Source organism: Telopea speciosissima, chromosome 4 (genome assembly GCF_018873765.1).
Source record: "Telopea speciosissima isolate NSW1024214 ecotype Mountain lineage chromosome 4, Tspe_v1, whole genome shotgun sequence".
NCBI classification, from domain to species: domain Eukaryota; kingdom Viridiplantae; phylum Streptophyta; class Magnoliopsida; order Proteales; family Proteaceae; genus Telopea; species Telopea speciosissima.
Window position 1 is genome coordinate 36110963 of NC_057919.1, and position 6526 is coordinate 36117488.

Here is a 6526-nt window from a genome sequence, read left to right on the forward strand (position 1 = left end):
CTAGGCGGTGGCCTAGAGTCCTAGAGATGGAGTATGTCTGTAGCGATGACTGGATCATGGCCTAAGAGCCTCAATGCTTGGTAGGTCATGTCAGAGGTCGCGCCTATGAGGCCTCGCCTGGAGGAGGTCGCGCCTAGGAGGCCGTGCCTGGTGGAGGTCGCGCTTAAGAGGGGCCATGGCCAAGGAGGCCGCGCCCGTGGAGTGAGGTTGCGCCCTATGGAGGCCGCGCCCGTGGGGTCGTGTCTACGGGTGAGGCTGCGCCTGTGGGGGTCGCGCCTGTGATCTTCTCGAGATTTATGTCCGAGTTGGCTCTCCTTTGGTTCTGAAATGGGTCACCTCTTAGACCGGGACACATGGTAGCCTCTGATTGGTTTGTACAATCTTGGGTTTATCAGGCTTCAAGAACTTCTAGATAGGTGAAAAGTGAAGATTTTTTTTTGTTTTTGCTTATATTTATGCAAAGCCTCATTGTAAACTGATTTATTCCATTGTTCCGGAAAATTGGGATTTGTTCAATTCGTCAAACCTAGCCATTTCTGGGAAGTGGCATGGTTTGAGGTGAATAAAGTGGCCATTTCAGTTATATAGGAATGGACCCAGCCCCTCTCATTTTTAAATGCTTTTTGTGATTTGCAAATATCAACAATTATATTGGTTAACTTTTGGGGTAGGCTCTGTGAGTTGATTTCAGAAATATGGTCTTCCTCTTCCCCTTTATCCTCCTCTCTTTCTTTCCTTCTTTTTTCCTTGTGGCTACTAACCGTCACAAGCTCCTTTGTTGACATGTTTCTTGTGTGAGTCGATCGGGGCCAAGCAGCAAATTGGTCCCACAAGATGCATTGCATCATATTATTGTAGTCATGTTTTCTTCGTATTTCCTAGATAGTGGAGAAAATATCATAAGGAAAAAGCTCTAAATTAGGTGGTTATGAGTCATCCGATGGTGTCGGTTTTTTACTTAAGAAATCTATTAGCCGGGAACCAATCTTTTGTGGATTCTGATCCTCGGCGATGAGAAACCTGTTGAGACATGGGTGCTTGAAAACCCAGTAGAATTTAGTTTTAGTGTTTTCTAGCATCCCTTTTCAGCCTGTTATATGGAACTATTTAATTAGGCACTGTTCAGGTAACTTCAATTTAAGTTAATTTCTTAGAAGTAACATTTACCTAACCTGGTTGACATGCCTGATCATTAGTCAGCATAACACTGTGACTGCATAAATCTGATTCCAAAGTTCAAACATTGTTATGATGAACTATGTCCATAATGATGCCTTGTATCGGTTGATGCTTGTTAAATCTCCAAACTTCCGACCCCCACCCTTGTTTCTTATTTTATGCCTTTTGATGCAAGGTGTTTTACTTCCTGAAAACCTAATTGGATTTTCTTTACCATTGGTCTCAGAATTGATTAATTAGATCAAAGCTAAAGTAACAGAGAGTTAAGAAGGTGAACAAGAAGATAGAAATGGCATTTAGATCTAAGGAGATGTTCAAGAAAATAATTCAAAAGGTTGGGGAGGAAAATTTGGTTCCAGGAGTGAAGGAATCTCTAAAGAAATGTCTTCCAGATAGCAAGATTGTAATGAAAAAAGCCAAAAGAGGTATATATGTTGGTCGTCATATCCAGTTTGGCAACCAGGTCAGCGAAGATGGTGGCAACAAGTTAGTTTTTAAACTAATTTACTTTTTATTTCCTGTCTTTCTTGCTTGGCATATTTCGGTATTTGAACTGTGGAAATTAGAGCCAAGAAAGCACTAAAGGTTCATTTTGTTTACTTGCCAAGTGTTCTATTGTATGATTTTAATTATGTTAAACAGTGAGGAAAGATGATGTTGAAATTTATATTTGGAGTTTTGAAATGTATATGATTATGATAGGAATTACATTGCATCTTTTGAGGTTTCGCCAAGTTTTTGTATGAGATTCTTCTCTAGTTAAAACTCATTAATTGTTGGTACGTAAAATAGCGTTTAGAGAGTTGATGAAGAGCTGTGATCATCTCTTGTAATGGCCTTGGACATAGATGTCATGGCGGTCCAAGGCGGTGAGGCCTATCTAAGCGCTTAGGCAGTAAAGTGGCCGTCTAAGCGGTAAAGGCGGTCTAGTGTTAGTTTTCCCCTTCCCCTCCCCCCCAAAACACTCAATACATGATGGCATGATGCATCATAGTATCATACCTTATATCATTAAAAATTAAATTTAAGCTACCTCAAGTCATCAAAATGAAAAATCATACATGACACATAAAAATTCAGAATAATCAAACACCATAAATTAATTAAGAAACTAAAAGACATAGCACAAAATCACCAATGACTAATCAACATTCTCTTATTTAGTAATCAGTTAATCACTAATCAGCAATCACTAAGTCCTAGATAAAGAACTAACTATTATCATCATTTCATAAAAGACAGAGTTGCATAGCATACCTTAACCAGGATGCTACCAAGAAAATGAAAAAATTGAAAAGATGTCAACTGTCAAGAATCAGGATGTTCATGTTGTCCATGACTCCATATATCAATCCTAAAAATTAACAATGCAAGTAAGCATGTTAACTGTTAAAAATAATTAATAGAGAAGAAAGAAGAAATAAATCAAATTAAGGGGGGAAAAAGGAAATAAGACGAAGAATATGAAAGACTCAAAATATCCTAGTTTAAGCAATCAAATACTCAAATTCTCAAATACTCAAGAGTCAAGTTAAGTGTCAATGTCAAATACTCAAAATATCCATAAATATCCAAATGCAAATGTCAAATAATTCAATCAAAATCATCATTAAGTAAATTAGCAGTTGGTAGTTGATCATGATCTTCTTGTTGTTGTTCCATAGAACCATGTGCCCTTTCTCCAAAATCATCTACGACTCAAGAGTCAAGTTAAGTGTCAATGTCAAAGACTTAAAATATCCATAATATCCAAATACAAATGTCAAATGATTTAATCAAAATCATCATTTAGTAAATTAGCAGTTGGTTATTGATCATGATCTTCTTCTTGTTGTTCCATGGAACCACATGCCCTTTCTCTAAAATCATCTACGACATCCTCGCCATCATTCACATCTTCTTCTACCATATCTCCATCTGATGTTGAATCATCTTCAACAACAGTCGTCCGGGCCGTCCCTCTATTACGACGTGTGCAGGGGTTGATTCCTCCAAAGGTTGATGTTTGAGCTCTCCTTGATCGGTTTTGGCCTTCAAATGATGTAGATGCCCCCATTACTCTATCAGCAGTGCCCCATGTGAGATCATCCTAGGGATGGACTAAATCATCCATTTGTTGACTAACCATCCACTCACTAAACCAGTCTAGCTCATCAAGCACTAGGGGATCATAATTTCTGTTCTCCTTACGCCTTTGTCGAAACTTTTTTTGAAGGCGGCAATTGTATTGAACATAGACTAAATCATTCAAACGTTCATGTTCTAGTCTATTCATCTTCTTGGTGTGAATCTGAATTCAAGAGAGGATCCCAAGTCATTCTTCTATAAACTAATAACAAAATTAAAAGTCTAAAAATAAAATAAATAAATGTAACCACTAAATACTTACAAAATCAAATGTGCTCCAGTTGCCCTAGCAACTAGAAGAGGTGCAACAAAGGCCTAGTAAACACTGTGCAATCATTGAAAGCTCAAAAGCAACACCTCCATGTGTATCCCACCGAAGAACTATAAAGGATAAATATAAGAGAAAATTGGATTAATATATCATACAAAGTAGGTACAAACTACAAACAAAATAACTAAATAATATAAAACAATTAGGCAATTAGCTACTTAATAGGACTCATGGCTGTCCGTTGTCTAATGGCCATACTGCTTGAAAAAGGACCTCGAGCATTTCTATATTCACCACCCTGATGTAATATCTTATCTTGTAAAGATGGATCGGGCACTAGTCTTGAAGTGACTTGATTAAAAACCCTTTATAAAGTCTATCTCATTTGATAATCCTCAGTTTCTGTATACTGATAAAACTTTCCAGGATTAAGAAATAATGCAGTAGCATATAATGGGCACTTCAGCTGGCACTCTCATCGCCTATTAACAATATTTATGACTTTCTTCCATAACGTCTCTTTATCCCCAAAATTTTCCTTAATCATCTTTTTAGCCTCTTCCATGGCAACATAGACTTCAGGCAAGGCAGGCTTCTCATCAGCATCTACAATCCTCAAAACAACAATAAGCAGTTTTGATGCTCTAATACAGTCTTCCACACCATTCCAAAATGTAGTAGCAAAGACCGTTTCAACCACTTTCTTTCCTGCCTCTGTCTTTGCTAAATTACAATTCTTCCATTCATTAGAAATAAATAAATGCCTCAAGTTATCCTTATGCCTCAATAAGCTCTGCAGTGTCGGAAATGAAGTTGCAAATCTAGTTACAGTAGCCCTCACAAGATCCATTTGTTTTAGCTCTCATAGCATCTAGAAGGCATGTGTGTCTGTAGATGAATGTTGTTATTTTCCTAGCCTTCACTATCACCTTCTTGTATGCCTTCAAGTTATCAATATCTTCCAACATAAGGTAATGTAATTGGCTGCACAAGGAGTCCAATATAGCCTAGTCCTCTTCTCCATCAACAATGCACCGATTGCTTTATAATTGATAGCATTATCTGTAACAATCTGCACAACATATTCTTCCCCAATTTCTTCTACCTTGCTATCAAACAATTGAAACAACATATTTGCATCTTGTACATAACTCGATGCATCAACAGAACCTATAAAATAAGTCCCCTCTGGACAGTTGACAAGGAAATTGATCAAATGTCTTCTCTTTTTATCTGTTCGTCCATCAGACATGAGTGCACATCCATATTGCTTTTGTTAAACAATTATTTATCCACCCGTGTCCCCCTTTGGATAGTCAGCCATTTTAGAACACCTGTATGATATACATATTGTTTCCTCCCTTTCCTACAAGGTCGGCCTTTTAGAGCAAGTGGTTCCAACATGGTATTAGAGCAGGCAGGGGTCACGGTATCGAGTCTCCCTGGGAGCAAGCAGGTGTTAAAAAATTATTTATCCACCCGTGTTCCCCTTTGGATAGTCTGCCGTGTTAGAGCTCCTATATGATATACATATTGTTTCCTCCCTTTCCTACAAGATCGCTCTTTTAGAGCAAGTGGTTCCAACAGCTTCTAATACCCTTCATAGGTCTTTTTCATCTCTGCAGTTCTCTCCTTTGCCGACTTTAACAAAGGCACCCTCGCTTCATGATAAGTAGGGGGCATATATCCTGACCCATACTGTGCAACAGATTCAATCTTCACCTCAAAACTTCTTGCCTTTAGTGCATTGAATGGAATTCTACACTCATAAAGCCAATCTACAATATGATTATCAACTCTTTTTTTCTCTTCAGCTGATCTCATCCGGTTCTCTATTGTAGTCTAGTTACAACCTTTAAGTCTCCTGTTAGCAACCACTTGTTTAGGGGTCCGTCTCACATGAGCATCCATGGGACCCCTTACTTGTGGCTGAATTATGGCATACATCTTTTTGTTTGCAACTGTCCCAGAGCTTGGAAAAACTTTGGTAGAAGACTGGGACCTACCAGGACCAGACTGAGACTGTATCTACTGATTCTGCTCATCAACCTCTACATTTGTCTATCCTCCCTCATCATCATCATCCAATATATCTATTAACTTCTTCTTCCTATTACGTATTAAAGTTGCATTCATCTCTTGAGCAATTGCTGTAGTTGTGTTGGTGCACTTTGCAACATCTCCATATCCACCCACCAAATGTTGCTTTATCCTTTTAATCCCCCCTCTGAGATCTTTTTTTGCACAGATTGCATTTGACAAGGTTTTTGTCTGTAAGGTTAGGGCAATACCCATACTTCCACCCTGGGTCATTTGATTTGGCCTTCTTTGGGTCTTTGAATGGATCATACCCTGCACTACTGCCGTTATCAGCCCCACTACTAGCAATATTACCCTGAGTGTCATTGCCATCCATTGTAAAAGTAACTACAAAAAAGTCAAAAATCAAGACATAAACTAATAAACTATAAAGAATTTCATTACCAAGAATAAAATAAAAAAACAGATTATAGAGCTAGATGTATAATTGCATTAATCATCATAATTCAGTGATTCATTCAGAGAAGAAGCAGGAGTTTAAAAAAAAATTAGAGAAGCAGTAGCAGTTTTGTGCATTACAGAGAAGAAGTAGGCAGTATTAACCAAGCAAAAAAACAAAAAGAATAGAGAAGAAGTAGCAGTTAAAAAAAAATCAGAGAACAAGCAGCAGTATAGTTTAGTGCGTTACAGAGAAGAAGCAGGCAGCAAACCAAGAAAAAAAATAAGAATAGAGAAGAAGCAGCAGTTTAGTGCGTTGCAGAGAAGAAGCAGGCAGCATTAACCAAGCAAAAAAAAAAAAAAAACAAAGAAGAAGCAGCAATTAAAAAAAAAAAAACAGAGAAGAAGCAGCAGTTAATCAAGCCAAAAAAAAAAAAAAAAGGGAAGAAGTAGGTTGCAGCAGACGTTAAA

At 37.9% G+C, this 6526-nt stretch overlaps 1 long non-coding RNA gene across 1 annotated transcript; it reads left to right on the forward strand.

Moving 5' to 3' along the window:
• Positions 1–1925: 1925 nt before the first annotated feature.
• Positions 1926–5915, forward strand: LOC122660033. The gene is made up of 3 exons (XR_006332605.1): positions 1926–1937; positions 5031–5033; positions 5856–5915. It is a non-coding gene; the product is annotated as an uncharacterized LOC122660033 (long non-coding RNA).
• Positions 5916–6526: the final 611 nt, after the last annotated feature.